Raw genomic sequence first — 27,468 nt, 5'->3', positions numbered from 1 at the left:
GAAATATGACGACTTATATACACATATTTATAAATTTAAGGACCTCGTAGAACAGGCGTATTATTTAAACGTAAATTAAAACATGGCAACATCGTCGGGCTTCGTATAATGCATAATCCATATACAGTTTGAACGCGTATATACAAGTGGGCTTCATAAGACTGTAGGAATAAGACACTGCTAAAATCCCCTTACCCCGTAAACCGCGGGCTTCCCTTCATCGGCAGGTTGTAGCGGGCTTCCTATCATTTGTGAGCCATATATATATATATATATATATATATATATATATATATTTTACATACCAAATAAATGGTGTAAGATCACATCGTTAAATCCTCCGTATATCAATGGGTACCAATAGAATAGACTAGTTTCGCGATGCCTCGCTCGTCAGTATTCGGCTAGGTACGAATTGATACACCGACGGTTCAATGATGTGTCTTAATATTTCGCCCTGCATGCAGGCAACTTTTAATACAGCTCAAAAGATTGTGGAAAACTTCTCTTTTCGAGTCGTGTTTCTACTTCTTGGCCATCAGAGTAGATGGCACTTTTGTAGCTCGGCACCTGAGGTGCGAAATATTAAGACACATCGTTGAACCGTCGGTGTATCAATTCGTACCTAGCCGAATACTGACGAGCGAGGCATCGCGAAACTAGTCTATTCTATTGGTACCCATTGATATACGGAGGATTTAACGATGTGATCTTACACCATTTATTTGGTATGTAAAATCTAGCATTGGCAAAGCTTTTGCCGAAGCCCTGCATGCAGGCAACTTTTAATACAGCTCAAAAGATTGTGGAAAACTTCTCTTTTCGAGTCGTGTTTCTACTTCTTGGCCATCAGAGTAGATGGCACTTTTGTAGCTCGGCACCTGAGGTGCGAAATATTAAGACACATCGTTGAACCGTCGGTGTATCAATTCGTACCTAGCCGAATACTGACGAGCGAGGCATCGCGAAACTAGTCTATTCTATTGGTACCCATTGATATACGGAGGATTTAACGATGTGATCTTACACCATTTATTTGGTATGTAAAATCTAGCATTGGCAAAGCTTTTGCCGAAGCCCTGCATGCAGGCAACTTTTAATACAGCTCAAAAGATTGTGGAAAACTTCTCTTTTCGAGTCGTGTTTCTACTTCTTGGCCATCAGAGTAGATGGCACTTTTGTAGCTCGGCACCTGAGGTGCGAAATATTAAGACACATCGTTGAACCGTCGGTGTATCAATTCGTACCTAGCCGAATACTGACGAGCGAGGCATCGCGAAACTAGTCTATTCTATTGGTACCCATTGATATACGGAGGATTTAACGATGTGATCTTACACCATTTATTTGGTATGTAAAATCTAGCATTGGCAAAGCTTTTGCCGAAGCCCTGCATGCAGGCAACTTTTAATACAGCTCAAAAGATTGTGGAAAACTTCTCTTTTCGAGTCGTGTTTCTACTTCTTGGCCATCAGAGTAGATGGCACTTTTGTAGCTCGGCACCTGAGGTGCGAAATATTAAGACACATCGTTGAACCGTCGGTGTATCAATTCGTACCTAGCCGAATACTGACGAGCGAGGCATCGCGAAACTAGTCTATTCTATTGGTACCCATTGATATACGGAGGATTTAACGATGTGATCTTACACCATTTATTTGGTATGTAAAATCTAGCATTGGCAAAGCTTTTGCCGAAGCCCTGCATGCAGGCATATATATATATATATATATATATATATATATATATATATATATATATATATATATATATATATATATATATATATATATATATAACATAAGATGTAGATCTTTGAAACACACTCAGTGATCAAAAGATCCAAGGTTAATGGTTTAACGACCACTCGTACGAAATCAAACAGATGAAATAGAGAATGTGGAAAAATCCCCTTACGAACAATTCACACATCCACCATTTCGGGCTGGGAAAAATTTTTTGAATAGAATCAAAGATCCAAACACCAGTTCTTAGAAATGTGTTTCGCCCTCTTCAACCCCTTTTTTTAAATTCATATTCTATTCAAAAAATTTTTCCCAGCCCGAAATGGTGGATGTGTGAATTGTTCGTAAGGGGATTTTTCCACATTCTCTATTTCATCTGTTTGATATATATATATATATATATATATATATATATATATATATATATATATATATATATATATATATATATATATATATATATTTATGCACAGATATCAAAGTGAGGTCCTGACATTACGCGCACTTAGTGAGGACCGGTAGAAAACGTAGACATAATCGTTTCAACTCTTCATAGTGACCTTGACAAGTAAATAGCAATTAAAAAATGACGAGTATACACAAAAAAGATTACGTATATGTGCCCCGTATTGTTCAAGTATATTGCCACCCAAGTGAGGCCATTATACGCAGCTATTAAAGTGAGACTGTATATACTTTTTCGTTATGCGCACAAAGTGAGGACAACTTTACGTGTATATTTCCTTACAGCTCATCAAGTGAGGACCATACAGTGTTGTCGATAAATATGAGATTAATCGTTTCTACTGCCTTTTTCTGTATAACACAGTAAGAATTATTATTGTTTCGTTGTTTCAGTCACTTGTAGTTCTGAGCTAGTGTGCTAGCTCATTTGAAAGGATATTCAATTCTCTATCCAGTATTATTAACATTGACATAATTATCTATACAGAGTGTATTTTAGTATAGGTACTGTTGCCCCTGTCGATTTTCATTTTGAAACGACAATTTTCCAACCTTAATTTTAGTATACAAGATGATTTACTTAATTTAATTAAACTTAATGTACCTTTTTTACTGACTTAATTTTAGAGTTATTCCACTAGATGGCAAATACAGTGAATATGATCATATGTTTTATTTCGAATAATCATTTTAAAATAGTTTTAGTTTTCTATTTTCTCTGAAAATTGTTGCAAGCTTCTTGTTCTTATACTTAAAATCATGTCACTACAAATTTATACGAGACTACATATTAAGAGTATAGAAAGTATTATAATATATAACATACATGCTTTTTTCCATTTATTGAAGATATTTCACCTTATCCTGAAACAATGCAATGTGACCAAGTGTCCTCAACTAAAAAAATATATCCCACTATTTTAATACTAAGTGTAAAGTTTGTACTATAAACCGTATTGAAATAGATTGCAACATGTGTGTGTGGTTGGGATATTGACTGCGAAACCTAAGGCTTCATTCGCCTAATCATATTTACCTTTGATTCTTATAACAATAAATAAAATTGATTAATATTTTATATCAATATTATTAGTGTTTTTAAACAATATCAGTATGATATATCAGTATGATAAAGTCAAGATAAACAATACTATAACAGAAAGCTTTGAGGTCAAACAATGACTGCGGCAGGGTGATCCATTATCGTCTATAACAGCGTTTCCCAACCGGTGGGTCGCGGGCGGATTTCAGGTGGGTCGTGGCGTAGATCTTACAGTAGCTGAATAACGTACATATATATAATCATGGATGAGGGACGGGTCGCGAATATAAAAAACATCAGAAGGTGGGTCGCCAGACACAAAAGGTTGGGAACCACTGGTCTATAATGTTTAGCATATTACTAGAAAAGGTTATACAGGAAGCAAACATTAATAGAACAGGTCTGATCTACCACAAAAAACATCAGTGCTTGGCATTCGCAGACTATTTGGTAATCTTGGCTAGGAGCAAAACAGAACTTATAGAAACAGTCATGAGACTCGAGGAGAGGGCAGCAACCAAAGGATTGTATATAAATGAAGCAAAAACAAAGTATATGGAATGAACAAATAAGCAATTCGTTCGGGGGCAATACATAACAATGACAACAGCGAAGGGAACACAGTATAAATTCGAAGAAGTTTATAGATTTGAGTACTTAGGAACTGTCTTCACAAGAGATCCTAACTGTGAAGAAGAAATACAAAAGAGAATTATGTCGGTCAACCGCGCTATATTTGCTTTTAATGGGTTGTTAAGAAGTAAACATATATCACGAAGAGCAAAACTAAGAACTTACAAGACCGTAATAAGGCCGATAGTAACGTATGCTTCTGAAACATGGGTCACAACAAAAAAACATCAAGAGTTGTTATTAGTTTGGGAGAGGAAAATACTGCGCAAAATCTTCGGTGGGAAAAACTTAAATGGACAATGGGTAAGAAGAACAAATAAGGAACTAACTGAGCTCTATCAAGATCCTAACATACTAGCAGTAATTAAGGCGCAAAGACTTAGATGGTTGGACCATGTGCAGAGGATGATTCCATCTAGAATTCCCAGAATGGTACTATCTAGTGCATTGGCAGGGAAAAGACGAAGAGGAGGACCGAGGTCACGATGGAGTAATGGAGTTAGAGAAGATATGAGAAGAATTAACTTAAGGAACTGGGAAACAAAAGCGACTGACAAAAGGGAGTGGAAAAGAATAGTACATCAAGCCATGGGCCTACTAGGCTCGTACTGCTTACATATTATAATATCAGTTTTCTAATATTATCCAGTTCCATATCCAGTTCCGAATCCAGTGGTTATATTTCTTCCGTATTGTTCAGTTTCGCTTCCAGTGATTGTATTTTTTTTCTTGTTTTTTTTTTGAAATATTTATTTATTATTTTATTACTGTATTTTTTTATTGTGCTCATAATAGATTGAAACATTGTCTACAGACATGAATGCAGTAACAATAAATAAAAAAATCGGAGATCCACACCCCGGATTTGAAATCGAAACCTCTGCTTTACGAATCCGAGATCCGAGGTCTACCCACTAGGTCACTAGGCTATCGCTCTTAAGACAATATTTTTTCCTGAAACGGGGAACTTCTAAAGCCGGGTCTAGACTATGTAACAAAACATGCTAATAACAAAGTTGTACAACAAATTTGTTGTACAACTTTGTTATGTAACTTGGTATAATATAGCATGAGTATCCAGACTATATAACAAAAAACAAAACAACAACATGCGCATAAATTTTGCAGCATTTTAGATGGATAGCTGGTAGGTTAGGTAGTATATAGAATTGCGTCATATAAGTATGGAGGATCTCTTCATAGCAACAGCAGCTTGTGTAATATTGTGGAGGCGACACCGGCGTGTTAAATTAATATTTTGGATGTGTCCTTCATTAGCAGCTCGAGCAAAATATAGGTAGTGGTACAGCTCTTTTAGCTGATCTGGAAAGAGATAACATAGACCCATCGACAGGAGACATTAAATGTGATGGCAGTTTTAAAAACTTCTTAAGAATAGAAAGTTCTGATTTTGAATTTCTTATAAATGACATCGGCCATAAAGTAGGCAGGAAAGACATTTCGAGATGCAATTCCAATAAGAGAAAGATTAACAGTTATATTATTAGCAAAGTATATTTTTTAAACTTTTTACTCATTGTTTCAGAGAGGAAGTATAACATTTGTGTAAAATTTAATTCCTCAGTATTATCGTCTTCACCTGTTCATGATTGAGTGTCACTGTCTGTTTGAATTGGTGTAGCTGGAGAAGTAGCGGATGTAGGTGTAGTGGACGGAATAGAAAGGTTCAGATATATTGTATGATTGAGTGCCTGTTTGAGTAGCTGATGAAGCAGTCTGCATCTGTGTAGCGAATGAAGTGAATGTTACAGGTTTTATGTCTGAACACTCTGCTCTGTAGAGAATAGTATTTATGTCAAATTTAGTGTTGATTTGCACCGATTTGCTGTTAAGGTTCCGCGTACTGCTTTTCTTTTGTTGGCTTGAGTTATAGGCGTACGTGCATTAGTTTTAACTACAGTTTCTGTATCTATTTTCACTTCTATTTCAGTCTATTCATCGTGTTTTTTATTTGTTTTTTAAATCAATAAATGTAGCTCATCCCATAGCAATCCCATAATACTCGTTACTTACGAAATAGCTCAATTAAATGAGTAGTCAGTTCCTCAGTTCTTTCGACAATTTCATCGCGTAAATAACCCTACGTGAACAGAGCAAAGAAAAATCTAGCACAATCACTCCAGAATGAACAAGGCGATATGACTCCAACGGTTGCTGCTCGCGTAGGTACTATGCCAGAGAAATGTTTCAATAACATGTTTTTAGGTGTAGATCAGTCGCGGTGCGGTTTTATAACTTTCTTTGATGTTTACCGACATCTGTTGGATAACATAAAACATGCTATATAACCAGAAAAATGTTATACAACACTGTTAGTCCTGTCGCCAGGGGGGGTACAACGGCCTCGTTAATTCAGATGGACTTACTCAAGTTTTTTTATGTATTTTGACCCGTAGAACACGAATTTTTTGGGTAACAGTTGATCCGGATGTCGATAAGATTGTTATAGACCAAGAACTTGAGGAATCAAATAACAGCGATTTTTGGCAAAACAAAACAATATTTTGTATTTTTTGGGCCATTTTAAGTAAAAAATATTTCTACAAGTTTTTTCGTAGGATGCACAGTTTTCGAGATAAACGCGGTTGAACTTTAAAAAAATCGAAAAATTGCAATTTTTGAACCCGAATAACTTTTGATTAAAAAATAAAATAGCAAGTCTGCTTACCGCATTTGAAAGTTTAAGTCAAATTATATCGGTTTTGATTATTTGCATTGGTAAAAATTTATTTTTTTATTGTTTAACAAAGCTATAAACACGTAGGGTTTCCCGTGCTTTTACATGCGTTTTAACGCATGTAACGTAGAAATAGTCTTGATTGCACTAGTACCTATTCTACCTACTCGTTCGATTTTAAATGAGAAATCATAGAAACATCACTCACGCACTAGTTGTTTGTAGCTTTGTTTAGCAATAACACAATAAATTTTTAGCAATGCAAATAATCAAAACCGACATAATTTGACTTGAACTTTCAAAGGCGCTAAGCAGAATTGCTATTTTATTTTTTAATCAAAAGTTATTCGGGTTTAAAAATTGCAGTTTTTCGATTTTTTGAAAGTTCAACCGCGTTTATCTCGAAAACTGTGCATCCTACTAAAAAACTTGTAGAAATATTTTTTGCTTAAAATGACCCAAAAAATACAAAATATTGTTTTGTTTTGCCAAAAATCGCTGTTATTTGATTCCTCAAGTTCTTGGTCTATAACAATCTTATCGACATCCGGATCAACTGTTACCCAAAAAATTCGTGTTCTACGGGTCAAAATACATAAAAAAAATTTGGGTAAGTCCATCTGAATTAACGAGGCCGTTGTACCCCCCCTGGCGACAGGACTATGTGTTTTAAAACTTGTTTATTTAAAATTTTGTAACAAGTTACAAAACTTTGTTATTTAACATGTTTTGTTACATAGTCTGGACCCGGCTTAACGGTAACTGCTTATAGGTAATACACCACAATTTCTGAATATTTTTTCTGAAATCTATCGAATGGTACCAAACACGACCCCCACGGAGGTGGGGGGGGGGGTTACTTTAAAATCTTAAATAGGAACTCCTTTTTTTATTTCAGATTTGGATTCTTTGCGTAAAAATAAGCAACTTTTATTCGAAACGTTTTTTCTAATTACGGATAGGTGGCGCTATAATCGGAGAAAACGGGTGTTGGAAATGGAAAATTAAATTAAAATATGGAAAGTCCCCACTAAAATGGAAAATTTTACTTAACTTTTTTGGTTTTAGAACCTAATAATCACAACCCAATAGGTCCCCAAAGCGCTCGAGTGACTGCACATTTAGCATACTTTGCTCCCCTACTATATGTATTATAAATAATATGCGAAGTAATTATTAACCCAAACAACCATAATTCAACTTTTATTTACTAATAAAGAACTGGACGAAAGTGTCACATCAGCTTTTATGAAACACATGAATATTTACATAAAAAGGTATGTGATCTGCTTGAAATCGATATTCCCAAAATCATCTAAAAATTGTTTATACTTGAGTACTTTGAGACTCTTGTATGAAATGTGAATACCGAAATACGATTAGGAATCTCCATTATGTAATTTTTAAATAATACTTTACATAATTCTTAGGAAATGAAAGGTATCATACAAACGTGTTAAAAAATACTACCTACTGAAATTTTTTGATGGCAATAAATGATGAATTGGTTTATCGAATTTATTTTTAAGGTGATACAGTAGCGATCAACAGGTAGCCAAAACGCGTTCCAAGATTGAGGCTGTAATTTTGAATATTTTTTCGAGATATTTGGCACACGTATTTATAATATAATAAAGAATGGCGGTACAGAGCCCAATTTGAAAAATATATTAATATGTGGAAATTACTCTGTAAATAAATACAATATTAAAAAAACGAGTCTGTACCGCCATTAAGAAGAACAAAAAAATACACTTTCTTCAAATAAACTTTTTTATCAGATGCCTAGATTTTGTGTCATTTTGGAACTACTAATGAAATAAAAAATTTTAGTAGTTCCAAAATGACACAAAATCTAGGCATCGGATAAAAAAGTTTATTTGAAGAAAGTGTATTTTTTTGTTCTTCTTAGTGGCGGTACAGGCTCGTTTTTTAATATCTATTGTATTTAATTACAGAGTAATTTCCACATATTAATATATTTTTTAAATTGGGCTCTGTACCGCCATTCTTTATTATATTACGAATACGTGTGCCACATATCTCGAAAAAATATTCAAAATTACAGCCGCAATCTTGGAACGCGTTTTCGCTACCTGTTGATCGCTACTGTTTCCTCTTAAGTAAAATATGTCATTTGGATATTTTTTAAACTCGATAGATCCTAGGGACATGTCGGTAGATCGGTAGGATCATCACTTTTGGGAGTTTTGGGAATATCCCAATTGACAACGCAATATACACCGACGCCGTCTACAACGAGCGACGAATCAGAGATGCCAGATTGGGGTACTTTCGCTCATTTTTAGGGTAATTTGAAAGCACATGGGAAAATTTTTATAGGTTGAATTGGTTGGGGAATTTTTCGGGAGGAAAATTGAGCAAACTGAATTGCAATATAAATGTATGTAACATATAACATTATATTAACATTATAACCTATCGAGTATATAAGAAGGAAGAGAGACAGACCCCGAAAATCTTTTAGAGATCCTGCAGGATGCAGGAAAATGGACGAAGCAATATTAGAAAAGAAACCTGCAGGACTGGAAAAACAGAAAGAACTGAAAATAACGGTCAAGTGAAATAATACAGGAAAAACTATGGAAATTAAGGGTGGTCAAGAAAAAACAGGATGTTTCTAAATAAATGCGACAAACTTTAAAGGGTAATTCTATATGAAAAAATAATGACAGTTTGCTCTATAAGCGTATGTCAGCAAATACTTCGTTTCCGAGATATGGGGTGTTGACATTTTTCTTACAAACTGACGATTTCTTTATTGTTCTAAAACCGGTTCAGATATGCAAATGAAATTTGATGTGTTTTAAGAGGTAATTATTGCGCATTTTTTGAAATAAAATTAATAATTTTATATCTACTGTTGAAATGGTGTGAATTTTTTTAAAGAAAAACATAGTACGCCACTGAGATATTTCAAATAACAAATCATTTTGGAATTACTCGTTCAATTTATGATATATACAAAAATCTATTATTCCTTTTTTTCATACGTCGTTCGTGCCGTTTTTATGCAAAAAGTGAAACATCTTAACGCGTAAAAAGTATTCGAAATAAATTTCTATATATTCATATTATGAAAAAGAACTTGTCAATTCTAATTCATATAGATATACCTGGTTTGTTTTTTTTTTATTTCAAATTACACACCCACGAACACACGACAATATTGATAAAGCAAAGTTTACAGAACAGGAAGACAAAACTATTTAACCATTGAGGCTATAATGACAAGCAGCAGTATAATAATATCACTGACTATTCATAAATTTGTTGATACTTCGTAAATCTGATCTTCGTGTATTTTAAGTATGTATGTATAACATTGTAATACCATAAAAGTGATAGGTATTACCTGGCAAATGACCTTTAAAAGCCATAACAATTTTTAGGTTGCATTATTTTTATTAGAGAATTTTTGTGAGCTAGAAATAGTTTTCTTATTGTTACAATTATTTAATATTAATTGTCTTAGGAGTAATCTTAGCCCAAAGATAATCTATAAAGTCCAAAAAAATAATGAATGTAAAAAATGTTATATTTTTTTTTTGTTTAGCTAATGCCTCGAAAACTAATGGCCATTGGCATGGTCGGTACGGTAATTTTGAACAGTTGGGTACCTAGTGTCATGTGTAAGTAGTGTGTGTTGAGTAAGCGCCTTGTTACTTTGCAATGTCGCCGTCATTGTCTTTGCAAAGAGACGCTAATTGTATCCGAACGTCTGCGGTCCCTCCGGTGAGAACCGATCCCACGAGGACAGAAACTATATTCATTTATTAATTTATAATAAATGAAAAATTTCCGACCCTGGTGAGATTCGAACCCACAACCTTTCGGATTTTTTCGATCCACAGGCAGGCGCTCTTACCACTGAGCCACGGAGGGGGGTAAATATTATATTTATATATCAGCGTCTCTCAAAATTTGGCGCCCCCAAATTCTGGCGCCCCGGGCGGTCGCCCGGCTCGCCCGCCCCTTTATCCGGCGCTGCTTTAAGGCACTAGTGCTTTAAAATTTTTATGGCACTGCAATTCGTATTGATCGTATAGGCAATCTTGATATAATGTCAAAAAAATATAAAAATGGAATGTCAGTCAAGTTCAAGTAAAAGTTTTTGTAGATATTCTCCTGTAATTACGTTTGTAGAAAAAATATTGCATGATATGCCTGTTAAAAAGTGCATTTTTAAGGCACTCATGTGAATTGCAGAACTCGCTGTCGCTCATTCTGCAAACTTTCACATGCGTGCCTTAAACGTGTACTTTTAACAGTTATATCATAAATAACTATTGAAATACTGATTACAAAAATTTATAGTATTTTAAGCCTTTCTGAGAGCATATGCGCAAAAATTTCGCTCGAATTATTTTTAAATGCGTTCATTTTTTTCGAATACTGAGAAAACCTTAAGTATTTTTAAAAAATTTAAACGCAGAAAGAAATATTACTGTATTATCCATGGTCGAAAGTCCTTGAGAACTTCTATAAATATTTATTTTAATAAGTCACAGGGGTGAAAAAAAATAGTCTGATTTTTAATTTTAAATATATCATTCAAAAGAAACTTTTTGTTCATTATAAGGGACTTTCTGCCCTCGGGAATAATGTAGTTTTCTATTTTGCGTTTAAATTTTTTTAAAATACCTATTAGTTATCTCAGGATTCGAAAAAAATAAATGCGTTTAAAAAGAACTCGACCGAAATTTTGCGCCTAGGCTCTCAAAAAGGATTAAAGTATTAAACATTTTTGTACTGTTTGAATTTATGCGACGATTGACGATCCACTGTTTTAAAGATTGGTTGAACAGATGTTGCCAGTTGTATGGTCCTCACTATGTGTATCGTAAGTTATTCAACAGGGCATAGAATATACATGGTTAGAAAATATACGCCAAAGTCAGCGCCTCTATGCGGAAAATCTCTGAACTAAAAATTGATGTGGACCATACAAAGTGAGGTCCCACTTTTTTTTGTAAAAAAACAGTGTTTGCTATCAGTACATGTCTACGAAAAAGTCTTACATTGATTGACTAAGTGAGGTCCGTATACTGGACCTCACTTTGTACAGGACCTCACTTCAACCGCAGTTTCTTTTGATATGTGGCTCACTTCATACGCTGGGAGTAAATATATATATATATATGTTCGGAAAGGTTTCCGCGGTTAATACCTGACTCTGTGGGTTGTGATTGAGCGGGAGATTGAAGTTTATGGATGCTCCTATCGATGTGACTTTCGCGGTATCCGTTTTGGATGAGGGCTTGTTTTAAAACATTTACATACACTGATCATACGAAAGCTTTTCTTCCCTATATCAAAGGTGTTACTGACAAAATCGACAGAATTCTTAAACCACGAGGAATAAAAACAGTATTTACCCCCCAACAAAAACTTTCATCTCTTGTCCGATCCGTCAAAGACAACATTCCAAATGAACAACACGGAGTTTATGAAATTCCTTGTGCAGACTGCCCCCGATCTTACATAGGCCAAACCAATCGTAGAATCCAAAATAGGATTTATGAACATTCCATATCTGTTCGCAATTCCGATTCAGTTTCAGCCCTAGGCCAACACCATCTTCATACAGGTCACAAAATTGACTTTGAAAACTCCAGAACCATAGCCCCCATCCGCTTCTATAAACAAAGGATTATCCGAGAAGCCATAGAAATCGAAAAACGGCCAAGTTGTCTCAATAAAAGAGATGACGGCATCCGTTTACCTTCGACTTGGAGACCCCTCCTAAAAAAACATCGTCCGCTCCATCTACAAATACAATTCCCACCGTCAAAAATCTTCGCGCCACTCCAAATAGTCTTCGCGCTAATTTCCACTCCGCCACGTCATCGACAGCCACGTCAGTCACATCAGTCCACGGTATAAATGACCGCCCCAGCGTCAGCAACAACAGTATTGCAGTGAGTAGTGAAGTAGTGAGTGTAGTGTCTGGAGCCTCAGGAGACTGAGACCCCGGAAGCCCTGAAGATGACGTCAGAGAGGACGTCGAAAGCTCGGCCTAGAAACCAACGACGCGGTTCAACCCGGAAGCCTGGTGAGTTTAATTTTAATATTAATTCTTTTGTTGATATTGATTTTAGCTTTAAGTTTCATATATATTGATGTGATCTTGATTATTGATATGAGATAATATTCTTATATGTCATTTAATTCAATCAATGCATTAATCATAATCTAATTAATTTACCAGATCACATATCAATATGTTTTCAATCTCAGGGCGAATTATAAAATTAATTACTTACTCTCGTGGCTTCTAAGTATTTCTCAATGGTTCCTAATCGGGATAGGAAAGAAAAGAGTAAAATAATACACACATATGGGTTACAATTATAATCAAAATATTGTTTATTTTATTTAAATGGCAATCACTGCTTAATATTTGCTAGATCTTATTATTCTTAAACATAACATTTACAAATGGGAATCTTATTTCCTTTTGGTTTCCAATTGAAAGTTTTTATTAACATTTAACTATTAGGATTTATTAGCAACAATTCTATTTAAGTTTGATGAAGCTTTTCTGATATTATTGATTATGTTCTTCAATTAATAATGTGGTATTTAATACGAAAAACCCATACATTCATGTCCAAACAAATGAGACTGACCTTTTTCTGGTGAACTGAGAATGTCTTCACACAAGACCCGTTTCCTGCTATCCTTGGCTGCGATCAAAACCTCGTCCTGGCTTTCAGTAATGTTCTCCTTTGAAGATTAGCTCGTATAGCTCTCGTTCCTGCTTCTGTCGTGATGCTGTGTTCTACCTTTTTCGAAACTGCAATCAGCTACCGGGACACTCTTGGCTCAAGGAGGTTCTTTACTCTCAACCTGGCCTACCTCTCGTTCCACGATAGATCTCCACACTCACGGAACTACACCGGCTTTCTCACTCTCCGTACACTACCGTCTACTACTGGACTTCACTTTTCGACAGCTCAAAACATTCTGATCTCTATTTTTCATTCATTCCCCTACTTTCTAAATATCCCTTCCAGATTCACAAATCAACCTTCCACCACCAACTCTCATTCGCAGTATTCCTCAAAACCAATTTTTAATCTTTCTAAATATGCTTAATGGATTTCCAAAAAAAATAGTTAATTCCCATTATAAAATTACTTTCTACTATTTACAAAATTTAATGACCTATTATCTACTTCAACTGAGTCTTATTTAGCATAGGCTAATGATCGAACCTTCCGCGAACAACGATAATGAACTATTATCTAGTTCAACTGAGTCTTATTTAGCATAGGCTAATGATCGAACCTTCCGCGAACAACGATAATGGTATGCGCCATTCACTTTGTTTATTCTAAGCGCATTGTCCCGAGTTTCATATGCTTCTTCTAATCACTTCTTAAAATTAAATATAACAATTTGTTGTATACAGGTTGTTCTAAATTTATATGCCCGTGGTTGAGAAAATTGAAAATATTTTATATTAAATTGAATTCTGCTTATAATTATCAAAATTTAATTTTCAGATCAAATAGAAATATAACAAATCCCCGCCTTGTATTCGATAAAATTTATCTGCATTTTTAAATAAATTTTCTCGAGGCAAAACCAACTCCCTGTATATTTCCTTACTTTAATCTACGTCTTATACCCCTTCTTCTTGTATTACTCTAATTAGTCCCACCTGTAGAGTAATTGTTTCCTTATTTTCAGTGTCCTCATCCTGTGTTAGAGTGTCGGCTATTATGTTGTCTTTCCCTTTTTCCCATATCAATCTTCTGTCTTTTTCCTCAGATTTTTCACATACTTTTACCGTGTATTCTGCATCCTCGTTTTCATATGCCTCCTCTTCAAATGCCACTGTTTCGATCATATCTTTTTCGCTTTCATTTGTTAGCTTTATTTCTTCTTCTCCTGAGCTCATCTCTTCTTTTGGGGAATCCCAGTTTTCTTTTGCTTTTGATACTCTCAATTTTTCTTCTTCTGGGCTCAACTCTTCTTTTGAGGAGCCACAGGTTTCATTTTCTTTTGTCTTTTTCTGACTTTTTCTCCCTTTTCTTCTTTGTCCTTGCTTCGTTGCCAAATTCATTTCCACTGTTTGTTCTTTACCTGATTCATCCGTATTTTGTTTCTCCTGTTCCTTGTCCTGTTCTTCTTCTTTTTCTTCTGTTAGATTCATCGTATTATTTTTAAAATCTATCACTACATGTTTTTCTGCCAATTCGTCAACTCCTACTATCATGTCATGTGACAAGTTTGGCATTATTACACATTGCAGTGCATACATCTTCTTACCCAGTCGTACCATTACTCGTATGCCTTCATTTATAGTTGCCAATGTCCGTTTGTTTGCGCCCACTAAATTTACCCTAGGTATTTTGTAAATTAAATTTGTTAAGTTAACTTCTTCTATTAGTTTTCTGTTGACCAATGTTATTTCAGATCCAGTGTCTATCATAATTTTAATTGGTTTCTCGTTGATAAATCCATCCACAAATTTTAAATTAACTCCATTTTTCTTTTCGTTGTTTCTTGCCAATTTAATAAACTCCTTGGGGTTACAAAAGATTCCTGTTTGATTTTTGGTTTTTAGTGAGCGCCGTCGTGAAAAGACGCCGGTTGCTCATCGTTGTTTATATTTTCGTCATAATGTCTCTCTCCGTCATATTCATCTGTCTGGGTATTATTTACTTCTCTTCTATTTTCTCTTGGTCTGTCGGATCTGTTTCGGTTTTCTCGATATCCCTGTTCATTTTGTCTACCATTATTTCTGTTTTCTTGATTTGCGAGTGTGGTGTTTCTATTCTGGTATTCTCGATTTCTGTCCTCATTCCATTGCCTATTTCTTTGTTCATAATTTCCTCTTCCGTTGTCACTATTTTCGTTTTCCCTTCTGGGATTAAAATCTCGTCTTGTATAGTCCCTACTATTTTGATTTCTATCTCTGTAATCCTGTGTTTCTCGGGGCCTGTAATCTTCTCGCGACCTTCTTGATTTTCTTTCTCTTAAACGTGATTCTCTTATTTGTAGGAATTGGCATAAACTATCTATGTCTTTGTAGTTTTGCAATGTGATATGGTCTTCCAGCGTTTCTTCGAAATGTCTTGCAATCAGTTCGACTAATTGTTCCGATGAGTAATTATATTGTAAATGTTTTGCGTTATAGTAAATTTGTGATGCATATGTCCTTTCTGATATACCCATCCTATCATTGTATTTCCCATTTAGCAATTCCTTGTTAATTTCCAATTGTTGGACTTTTCCCCAGAAATAATTCAAAAATTTTTGTTCAAATTGTTGCCAACTGTCAAATTCTTCTTCTTTGCAATCGAACCATAGGCTTGCTTCATATTTTAGATGGTTTCTGATAGTTTCTTTTGCTGTTTCGAAATTTCCGATGTGTTGTATTTTCTTTTTCAGGCTATTTATGAACGGCACTGGGTGTAATCTTCTTACGTCCCCGCCAAACCTTATCTTCACGTCATCTGTGCTATGTATAACCATTTCTCTTCTTTCTCCGACATTTTGTTGAGTATTGATTTCCGCAATCTTTCTTTCCACTTCTTCTATGTCTGCTTGAATAGCGTTTTGCAACTTGTTTTCCAAACTTTCTATTTCCTTTTTCTGGCAATTCGTTATTTCCTTTATTTTGCTTTTGATTTCTTTAATCTCTGTCTCTTGTTGTCCCATATCGTTCTTGATTATTGTCAACATCCTTTTACTTCCTTTTCATACTTTCCTATGCGTTCCTCCATTTTCTTGTTCTCTTCTATTGCTTGTTTCATTTTTTGTTGTGTTTCATCCATTTTTTGATCCAATTTTTATTGTGTTTCATCCATTTTTTGATCCACTTTATCCATTTTCTTTGATGTTTCATCCATTTTTTGATTTGATTCATCCATTTTCTTTGATGTTTCTTCCTGATTTTTATCCATTGTTCGTTTTGCTTCATCCATTTTTTGTGACTGGAGTTGCATAAGTTGTAATATCTTTTCTAATTCTGACAATTCTTTTTTTCCTGTTTCCATGATTGTTGTGTCTAAAATATCTTCTTGGTCTGAATTATCCTCTTGATTTGAATGTTCTTTTTGTTTTTTATTGTCTTTGCTTTGGCTTCTTGTCACAGACATTTGTTTTCAAGAAGTACTGTCCCCGCCAAATATGAAATTTTACTAGTATGTTACCAAGACGACTTTTTCTCACCCAAATATTATAAATTGTCAATAAATATATCAAATGTAAATATCGTAAAAATAAAATATTAAATCAGTTATGTAAAATTTGTACCTAAAGAGATCTAAAATTTTATGTTATCAAATGTAAGTATCTCACTTTTTACCACAGGCATATAAATTTTCAAATACCGGCTTTACTCTTTCTATCCTTCAAATTTGCCACTAGAAATACTTTTCAATGCTTTCCACGTTGGACGACAGTTGATGTGATCTTGATTATTGATATGAGATAATATTCTTATATGTCATTTAATTCAATCAATGCATTAATCATAATCTAATTAATTTACCAGATCACATATCAATATGTTTTCAATCTCAGGGCGAATTATAAAATTAATTACTTACTCTCGTAGCTTCTAAGTATTTCTCAATGGTTCCTAATCGGGATAGGAAAGAAAAGAGTAAAATAATACACACATATGGGTTACAATTATAATCAAAATATTGTTTATTTTATTTAAATGGCAATCACTGCTTAATATTTGCTAGATCTTATTATTCTTAAACATAACATTTACAAATGGGAATCTTATTTCCTTTTGGTTTCCAATTGAAAGTTTTTATTAACATTTAACTATTAGGATTTATTAGCAACAATTCTATTTAAGTTTGATGAAGCTTTTCTGATATTATTGATTATGTTCTGCAATTTATAATGTGGTATTTAATACGAAAAACCCATACATTCATGTCCAAACAAATGAGACTGACCTTTTTCTGGTGAACTGAGAATGTCTTCACACAAGACCCGTTTCCTGCTATCCTTGGCTGCGATCAAAACCTCGTCCTGGCTTTCAGTAATGTTCTCCTTTGAAGATTAGCTCGTATAGCTCTCGTTCCTGCTTCTGTCGTGATGCTGTGTTCTACCTTTTTCGAAACTGCAATCAGCTACCGGGACACTCTTGGCTCAAGGAGGTTCTTTACTCTCAACCTGGCCTACCTCTCGTTCCACGATAGATCTCCACACTCACGGAACTACACCGGCTTTCTCACTCTCCGTACACTACCGTCTACTACTGGACTTCACTTCTCGACAGCTCAAAACATTCTGATCTCTATTTTTCATTCATTCCCCTACTTTCTAAATATCCCTTCCAGATTCACAAATCAACCTTCCACCACCAACTCTCATTCGCAGTATTCCTCAAAACCAATTTTTAATCTTTCTAAATATGCTTAATGGATTTCCAAAAAAAATAGTTAATTCCCATTCTAAAATTACTTTCTACTATTTACAAAATTTAATGACCTATTATCTACTTCAACTGAGTATTATTTAGCATAGGCTAATGATCGAACCTTCCGCGAACAACGATAATGAACTATTATCTATTTCAACTGAGTCTTATTTAGCATAGGCTAATGATCGAACCTTCCGCGAACAACGATAATGGTATGCGCCATTCACTTTGTTTATTCTAAGCGCATTGTCCCGAGTTTCATATGCTTCTTCTAATCACTTCTTAAAATTAAATATAACAATTTGTTGTATACAGGTTGTTCTAAATTTATATGCCCGTGGTTGAGAAAATTGAAAATATTTTATATTAAATTGAATTCTGCTTATAATTATCAAAATTTAATTTTCAGATCAAATAGAAATATAACAATATATATATATATATATATATATATATATATATATATATATATATATATAAGAAATACTGGATATTAGTGACTGTCGATATAAACAAACAACTAGTTTATTAGGGTTGCAGTCAGAAGGTTGGCCAGGATGTTAAAGAAACACTCTTTTGACTTTTTGTCTAGCTTTCGGATTATATATATATATATATATATATATATATATATATATATATATATATATATATATATATATATATATATATATATATATATATATATACATCCTTGATACAAAGTCAGTCCATTAGACAAAGCAGTCATCCCGAGCCATCGATTTCTGATAGAGTTAGAGGAGTATATCTTTCAAATTTAAACTTAGGTGATATATGACGTAATGAATTATAAAATATTTACTTAACATATTTTGCAAATAAAAGATTTGTAGAAAAAAAATATATCGCCTAAAAATTTCTAACAATCCTGAGCCAAACGTAATTTCGTACAAACCTGGTTCATCTATATACTCTAATAGGTATCCATACGGTAAATAACCGATTCTGAAATATTTGATTCGGCTTTGAACGCTAAAATTCTGGATGGGCCAGTTTTATTGCTCGCCAGTATATATTAGTAATACCTAAATAAAACAAAAGTAGTAATTCTTATTTCTTTATTTTTCCAACTATGTATATTAAATTAAAAAACACAATTAATATGAGACTTGCGTTTGAACAGTTGTTGTAAGGTTCTTAAAGTCTGGACTAAAGAATCCAACGTATGAGGATCAAATAAATATCTTTGCAAATTGTTTGGATGTTTCAAAGGTGCCATGAATAGTATCAGTAAATGGATAATTGATAAAGTAGACCAACTTTTCAATTTTATTGAAATCTCTAAAACGGATATAAAAGTCTGATACTACTGACTGAATTTCTGCTGTATACTTCTGTGGCTAGGGTGTTTTCCATGTAATCTTGAGTATTCGTAAATCTTAAAAACCTTTTGTTTTCAATATCAACTATCAAAGAAATTGCTTGAAGTTTGAATGATGCAATAGAGCTCATCATTTCTGATAATGTTTTGTTCTTGCCATGCAGTTCCAGATTCAATGAGTTCAGTTTACCAGTGAAATCTAGAAATGCCAAATCACATTGCCAGTCCAAGTCATGTAATTGCTGGTAATCATCACCTCTTTCCTCAAGAAACTTAGTAATGTCATTTAACAAATCTCGAAATCTTTGCAAAAACTTGCCGGAACGCCATCTGTCGCCATTGAAACGAGCTTAAGCAAAGGCAGATTAACTTTACCGACAAAATGTTTGAATCCCGTGAATAAGTCAATGCCATGTGTTCTGCTTTTTAAGGAGATTATGGTTGGCAACACTTCTCTTGTGGAGAAATCATCAAAGACCATCCGAATAAAAATAAGTAACTGTGAAGTATCCATGATATCAAGCTGTAGCGAGAAATCAACGCACCGGACTAGATCTCTTTGCAGACATATTCTCCATCAGAAAACGGTTTAGACTTTTGAGCAATTTTATAACAAACTTAGAATGAAGATTCAGTTACAGCGTTCATTTACAGTTTATTCTTTCTAAATCCACGAGGAAAAAATTTTCCTGTAGTTGGCTGTATACCATTTATTACAAAAAATCATAAAGGTATATTTGTTAAAATCCCTATACAGGGCTACATCACTGAACAGAGTTAGTTTTCAATCGGTTGACCGATCATCATCAGTGTTTGCGTGAATCTAACATGCTTACTACCAAAGTAAAAAATATTTGGGTAAAAACCCTTTACAATTAATCCGTCATAGGCACATAGAAATAAAATGTTAAATTAAACATATATGTTTAAAATATCCAATGTTTCATGCTCTAGATACCATTTAGCTCGAATCCGACTTGTTCACATCATGACTTTATGGTAGAAGGTGATGATGTGAACAAGTCAGATACGAGCTCAATGGTACCTAAAGCATGAAACATTGGATATTTTAAACATCCATGTTTGATTTCCCATTTTATTTCTATGTTCCTATAAGGGATTAATTGTAAATGGTTTTTAGCCAAATATTTTTACTTTGATGGTTATCATGTTAGATTCACGCAAACACTGATGATGATCGGTCAACCGATTGAAAACCAGTTCTGTCCTGTGATGTAGCCCTGTATAGGGATTTTAACAAATATACCTTTTATAAAGGATTTTATGTTTTTTTTATTCTTTCTCAATTCACTGTTAGGTGGAAACCCTGATTGGTATTTACTGTGCATTATGTTAGGCAAGTTACGCTCTAAATTTCCTTTTTTCTTGGGATTGGAATAGGTACCGATAATTTTTTTCTTGCCCGCAATCGACTGATCGATCGCGATCGACGGGTTGGCCTCCCTCTTAAACTCTTTTTAGATGAATTCATACTGCTATCTATTCGCAAGAATAAGAGTATGACACTATTATTATAAATCAAGTACTTAAGCCGTTATTTGGAAACATTAAGGATGAGTATTACGTCAATGAGAATTTGCATTGCTGTAGAAATAAGCAGTAATGGTAGTAAGAAGAATGTATATAAAGAAGAATGTATATACAGCCAACAGAGTCCCGTTTTTATTATGAAATGCCTGCTTAAAAAGCAACTTCAAGATTATCATTATTAACTACGAAAAATTATGACCGAAAATAATTATGAACGTCTGAAAAAAGTAAAAAATATTTTAGCATCTATAAAACAAGAGGATCCTTCATAACGTGTATCATTGCATTCAACAAATCGAGAAGAAGATGAAACAAAGGAAGAGTTCTATGACCAGACATATATGTTTCTAGCAAAAATACAAAAAAACATACAAACGAGATACAAAAATCGTTTTGGGGATTAGAATACCAAACTAGGATCTAATGATAATGGAAACAACACGGATGTTACCAGGAGGGAAATTTAAGAACGAAATTGACCACATTCTCATTGAAAAGACGTGGAAAAATTTTTACAAGATGTGAGTGCAATGAGAGGAGCCGACTGTGCATCAGACCACGAATTAGTGAGAGCAAAAATAAAAATTAGCCTCAGAGCTAATAATAGATCAAACAAAAGGCATAAAAAATTAAATACAAATAAATTAAGAGACCCGCGTAACAAACAAATACCAAGAAAGGTTGGAGAGGCATGTGGAAAACTTGAAACAAGTAGGAAAATCTAACAAGGAAGTTATATGGGGAATGTATAAAAACGCGTACAACAAAAATCAAAGAAAGAAGAGCAATTAAAATCGAATTGATCAGAACAGCAAACCCAACCAAACGCAAAGAAATACAGGGAAAATAAACACAACAAAAATAAAGAAGGTAAAAAACAAGCCAGAACAGATAGTAGGATAAAAAATACAGGATCCTTTGTAATAGGTATATTTAAAAGACCCCAATAAGGGTTACATGACAAAACAAAACGTTTTCGTATCATCAGTGTTAAGCTCTAAAATGGTAAGTATAATCTACTTAACCTTCGGATGACCAAGCGGGGAAAATTGTGACCCCAGCGTATGTTTTTCTTTAATAAATTCAAAATTATTTTCAATTTTTAACTCATTATTTTTTTATTTGACTTTAATATCATTCTAGATATCCTCATATTTTAAAATAAAAAAAATTCCCTATATTTTACGAATAAAAAATATATTCTGAAGTTGATGTTTAGTAAAATACCGTCTATTATGTGTAATTCCAAGTAGTTTTACGCTAATGACGTCGACTTTGCAAAGTAACAAGATACTTACTCAACATACACACTACACATGACACTAATACTCATGTTGTGACTGGCTGAATGACATAAAGTCCATGCAAAAAAAAATTAAAAAAAAAATAAAAAAAAACTTCATTTTTTTGTTAATTGTCATTTTTCACCTGGGGTCATTTTCCCCCCTTGGTCATCCGTGTAACAAAAAAAGGTTGGTCATCGGAAGGTTAATAAAAGACAATGTTGTAAAAGTTGACTAAGGTAAAAAATTGACAGAGGCCGTACTTACAATGGGTGCGTTCACCAGACCAGTGCGCTACGTCAGCTCTCTGAAACTGTTTCAAGATTTTTCGGGTGAACGTCATGTCAATTTAGCTTCAATATTGAAGGTGTTTAAGAAATATATTGTAATGGCGCGATTATTTGAAAATATTTATTTTACAATGGTTTTAATTATAAAGTAATTGAAACCTAGGAGATACATAATTGTATATGCTCACGAAATTGTAAATCTGTGTATTAAGGAACAATATTTTCAACATAATTCATATTTACGTGATAATTATTATTTATTTATGGTGGGTCATCCAATGGTTCTGCTCTGCCAAGTCCAGCACAGCCAGCAGCACCAAAAATTATTTCTTGTTTATTTCATTATCAAACATCAATAAAGGTAGTATATTATCCATTTTTGAATTAAATTTGTTTATACGTCCAATTTATCGTTGAACGATAAGTATAATAAATCACAGCACACCCCCACATAGCAATGCAAGTTCCGTGTTAACGAGTGAAACGACGATTGTCTCATAAGCCAGTGGTAGGGCGCGTAACTATACGCCATAAGGCGTTAAATTCAAAAGGGCTGTAAAATTAACTTGGATTGAGAACTCATTTTAATGTAAAGGAAAATCAATATAACCTTGAAATAACAAAATCCTTATCCTATACGATAATACTTATTATATCGTTGATTGATAAAAATATATCTGTATGTATTTATCAATCAACGTTTATAATAATTCGTATTCGCTCCGAGCGTTAACAAAGTGTCAAAGCAAAATCGACCGACCTGCTCATGGTGGCGGTTTTTTGAAATTTTATAAGGACGCTTTGTGTATGTTTAAATGAGACATTTAAAAAAATGTCGTGTCACGCTAGTGATATTATGTATTAATATAAACAGAAAATAAAAACGCACTATGAATTCTTCACTTTCCAATATTGATTATCAGTTTGATTTTGTATGCATAACCTCACTATCGCAGTTTATGTCAATAAATATTTATTAACGAAAAAGAAAATATTTTGTTGCACTGTAAATTACAGTATAAATTAATAACTAATGAATTCTAACAATTGTATTCGGTTATTATCACTACAAAATAAAATATTCAAGTTTAACAAAATAATCCCATAAGACTCAATGTTAAAACGTCCTTACAAAATCTGACAGCGTATCACGTGACTGTACGTAGAGGGGAGACGCACGGAGCCAATACTATTTGGATTTTTTTGTGTTATTTTGAGATTATATTTATTTTCCATTACATTAAAATGCCAAAGTGGTTAAAAAATTAAAGAATAAAACATAAAATGCAATATTTATAAAAATGTTTATATGTATGTTTATAAAATATGTTTCTTATCAATTATCAATGTAAAAACTTAAACACAACTACCTTATTACACATATATTTACACAATATTATTATTTATTCATCAGTTTAAACCACACCAAAATTGTACACATTTGGAATAAAACACAACTGCTGTAATTCACTTTACACTTTTTGTTGCTGGATGCACTATTTTGCACTATTTAAACGCTATTTATGAAAAAATAAAACAAATAAATATGGCGTCGTATTTTTCTCAAGGAAATGAAAACTGACAATGACAAAGAAAGTGACAGAATACAGAACGAACTGAACGAACGACGTGCAGAAACCTGCAGAAATGAGACTAGTGGTGCCATCCCGTGCAAGGGCGCAAACTAGCAAACGTGCGTTGACCTTGAATATCCCTGTGGCATTGCTATGACGAAGCGTTAAATACCGCTATGAATTCCAAGATTTCATTGGTTAGAACTACCCACGTGATATCTGTGTTCGTATTGGTCAAATGATTAAGAATTACAGAGCGGGATATTTAAATACCAATATTGTATGCAAAGTGTCGTTTCAAGAAAACAAGTCAGCTGACTGAGGATGATGGATAAATATTAATTTCTTGTTTATCTTACAATTGACAATTTTTATGATAGAAATAAAAGTGTGGTAGAAAATCAATATGTATTGAAAAACGGTATTGATTAAAAAACACTATTTATTCGTTTCTGCTAGTCTTCTTTCTAGACTGTACCTTAGTCTCATAAAATATTTCTTTTTATCTCATAAAAAATATAAACAATTATTGTATAGCTATAATATTCTTTTAATTTATTTCAGTTGTTCAATACAAACACGGCAGCACTAGAATAGATCTTATAAATTAAATTATAAATGCATGAAAATTAAAAGGAGATAATTTACATAAAAGTTAATATACTGGATATGGGGAAAAGTAATTTAGGGGAAATTATATGTTATATTATATAATAATTATGATTTTCTTCGGCATTTTGTGAAGTATAGGGCATGTTGTGTCTTGTGTCCTTTTAAAAAGTCTGAAATTTTATTTACATTTGGATTTTTAAACGTATCACTTATTAATATGTTGCTACGATTTTTGTTCCTTTGTGGAGAAAAACCGTTTCTGTGGTTCAATGTTTTTACAGATTGAAACCTTTAAAACACTTCAATTTTTTTATGCAAATTTTTATTAGATTTTTTGTTGCATGTATATAGGTATATTTGACAAAACAATCTAAACATTGCTGTCACTTAAATTATCTAAATCGGGTGTATGTATTTACAAGCATCGTCAAATCTTCATGATCTTTTTTATTGCAAATTAAATTGATGTTACTTAAATCCTTAAAGTCGTGGTTTCACTATCAAATAATTTGATCAAACAGTTTGAGCAAACTCAGGAAGTGACGTCACAACTGCAGTTTGTTCAAATTATAAAAATCTAGTCGTCACACTATCAGTTTGATCAAAGTTTGTATTGAGAGTAGTTGTGGTAGTAGGTACATATATCAAAACCCACAAGCATTCCAACACTTTAGCGAATAATAAGCCCCAAACTCTCTATTGTAGAAGGGAGTTAGTAACAAACCAAAAAGAAATCAAGTCCTGATTAGGAAAAATCTAAAAAACAAACAAGAGTAACTATTGGCTACAAAAGCTGCTGTACAAAAATCAGTGTGCACGCTGAAGAAAGCAACGCAGGGAATGATAACGAAACAATTTTAATGTGTAGCTAGGCCATGACTGATAAACATATACAGGGGCTCACAGCTTAAATGATGCAGTCATTACTCAATAAAGCTAGCTTGTGTCAGTCGCTCAATATTTATTAGAAAAAACTTACATACTGAAAGTAGGTAAGTTAGTATGAGTCTTCTAAAATAGCATAAGCTAAATAAATTTTGGGTTTCAAATATGCAATAATTAACACCCTCAGCGCCAGTGGGACCACTTTTAGATATACACACTGTCCTCAACACTGTGTACCGAAAAAGATACACATGGCTCGTTGTGTTCGATCTATTGTGTCACCTAAAAGGACACACTTTCCTAAGTTTTTATATATAGAGAATAATGCTATGGCCTGAGCCAATTTCCTGGTATAACTGGGTTTGGCCTTATGACATAAAAAGATTGTATGTAACTAGAAATTCGTATGAAAAAGGTTGCCATGTATGGGCCAAAACAACTTGCTCCAACTCATTATGCAGGGAAAAAGAAGCATAGGGAGATGCAGAATATCTTGGCTGCGCAACCTGAGAGAATGGTACGGATGAACATCAAACAAACTTTTCAGAGCAGTCGTCTGCAAAGTCCTAATAGCTAAGATGTATTGTCAGAGAAATAGCAAATAATCCCAAAAAAGTGCACCAAAATTGAGAGATGAGGTGGAAACCATAGATTTATAATACTCTAGATTGCGCCTTACGATCTTAAAATGGGTGACGGTTGCGACAGAGATAAATGAGCCTATTTGGTCGGTAGTCTCTTTCTAATTCAAGGGGAGTATCGACGACGTCACTATCCTACTCTGCCGTCGAGTATTTTAGATGGTTTGACAGTTCGAGCGGATGGCGACGAGAACTGGTCGTTTGTCTTCGGACGTGGATAATCCTGGTTCGAATCCCATACCAATCTTTACTTTTTTTATTTTTTATTTAATCAATATTGCGTTTATTAGATATTATTGCATCTCTAAAATAAATCTATGCAAAGAAATATATAACAAATAAGAAAAACTGTGTAGGTACCTATAGATTTTTAAAAATATAAAAGCCAATGTTATTTTTTTTAATAAGTTAATGGTAGAATAGTATAAAGTAATTAAAAATATTCGTAAAAAATTACCAATAATTAATATCAACATAATGTACCATCGATTTGTTAAGAGGATCGGTACGTATTTTCGGCTGCAATGCTATTCAAATAGGGATTCATTTTTTTCGAATCCTGAGAAAACTAATAAGTATTTTTGAAAAATTTAAACGCAGAATGAAAGATTACGTTATTAGCGAGGGCCGAAAGTCCCTGAGAACTTCTATAATTTTTATTTTAATAAGTTACAGGGGTGAAAAAACTAAGAGAAAATTTAGTGTGATTTTTAATTTCAAATATCTCATTCAAAATAAACTTTTTATTTATTCTAAGGGACTTTCGGCCCTCGGGAATAATTTAGTCTTTCATTCTGCGTTTAAATTTTTCAAAAATATTTATTGGTTTTTTCAGGATTTGAAAAAAATGAACACAATGCCGTGGTAATATTTTCCAAATCTGTCTTTGTCTTACAACGCACTCAACCGAATATAATATTGTCAGCATAATATATTGTCAGTCAGACACTGACAATCAGTGACAATTTTAAATATTTGACATTGCATCGGGAATATTTTGAGAAATTGATTAAATATTATTGATATATAGTGTATTTGATAAATAATTGATTTAAGACGTGAACTTAATAAAAAGTTATTTATTGTGTATTATTTGTGGAAGATCCAAGAAGAGAATACATCAGATATATCCTGTGATCCAAGTATTTTGTTGTTAGAGATGTTCAAAATTGTAAGCGTTCCAAAATAACAACATATTATTAAAAAATCACTTTAACACTTTTCCTCTTTTCTCGATTGATTATTAGTTTTTGTTGTACAAATAAATTATTACAATCACTGA

Source organism: Diabrotica virgifera, chromosome 2 (assembly GCF_917563875.1).
Source record: "Diabrotica virgifera virgifera chromosome 2, PGI_DIABVI_V3a".
Classification (NCBI taxonomy): Eukaryota; Metazoa; Arthropoda; class Insecta; order Coleoptera; family Chrysomelidae; genus Diabrotica; species Diabrotica virgifera.
This window is presented reverse-complemented; position numbering follows the sequence as displayed.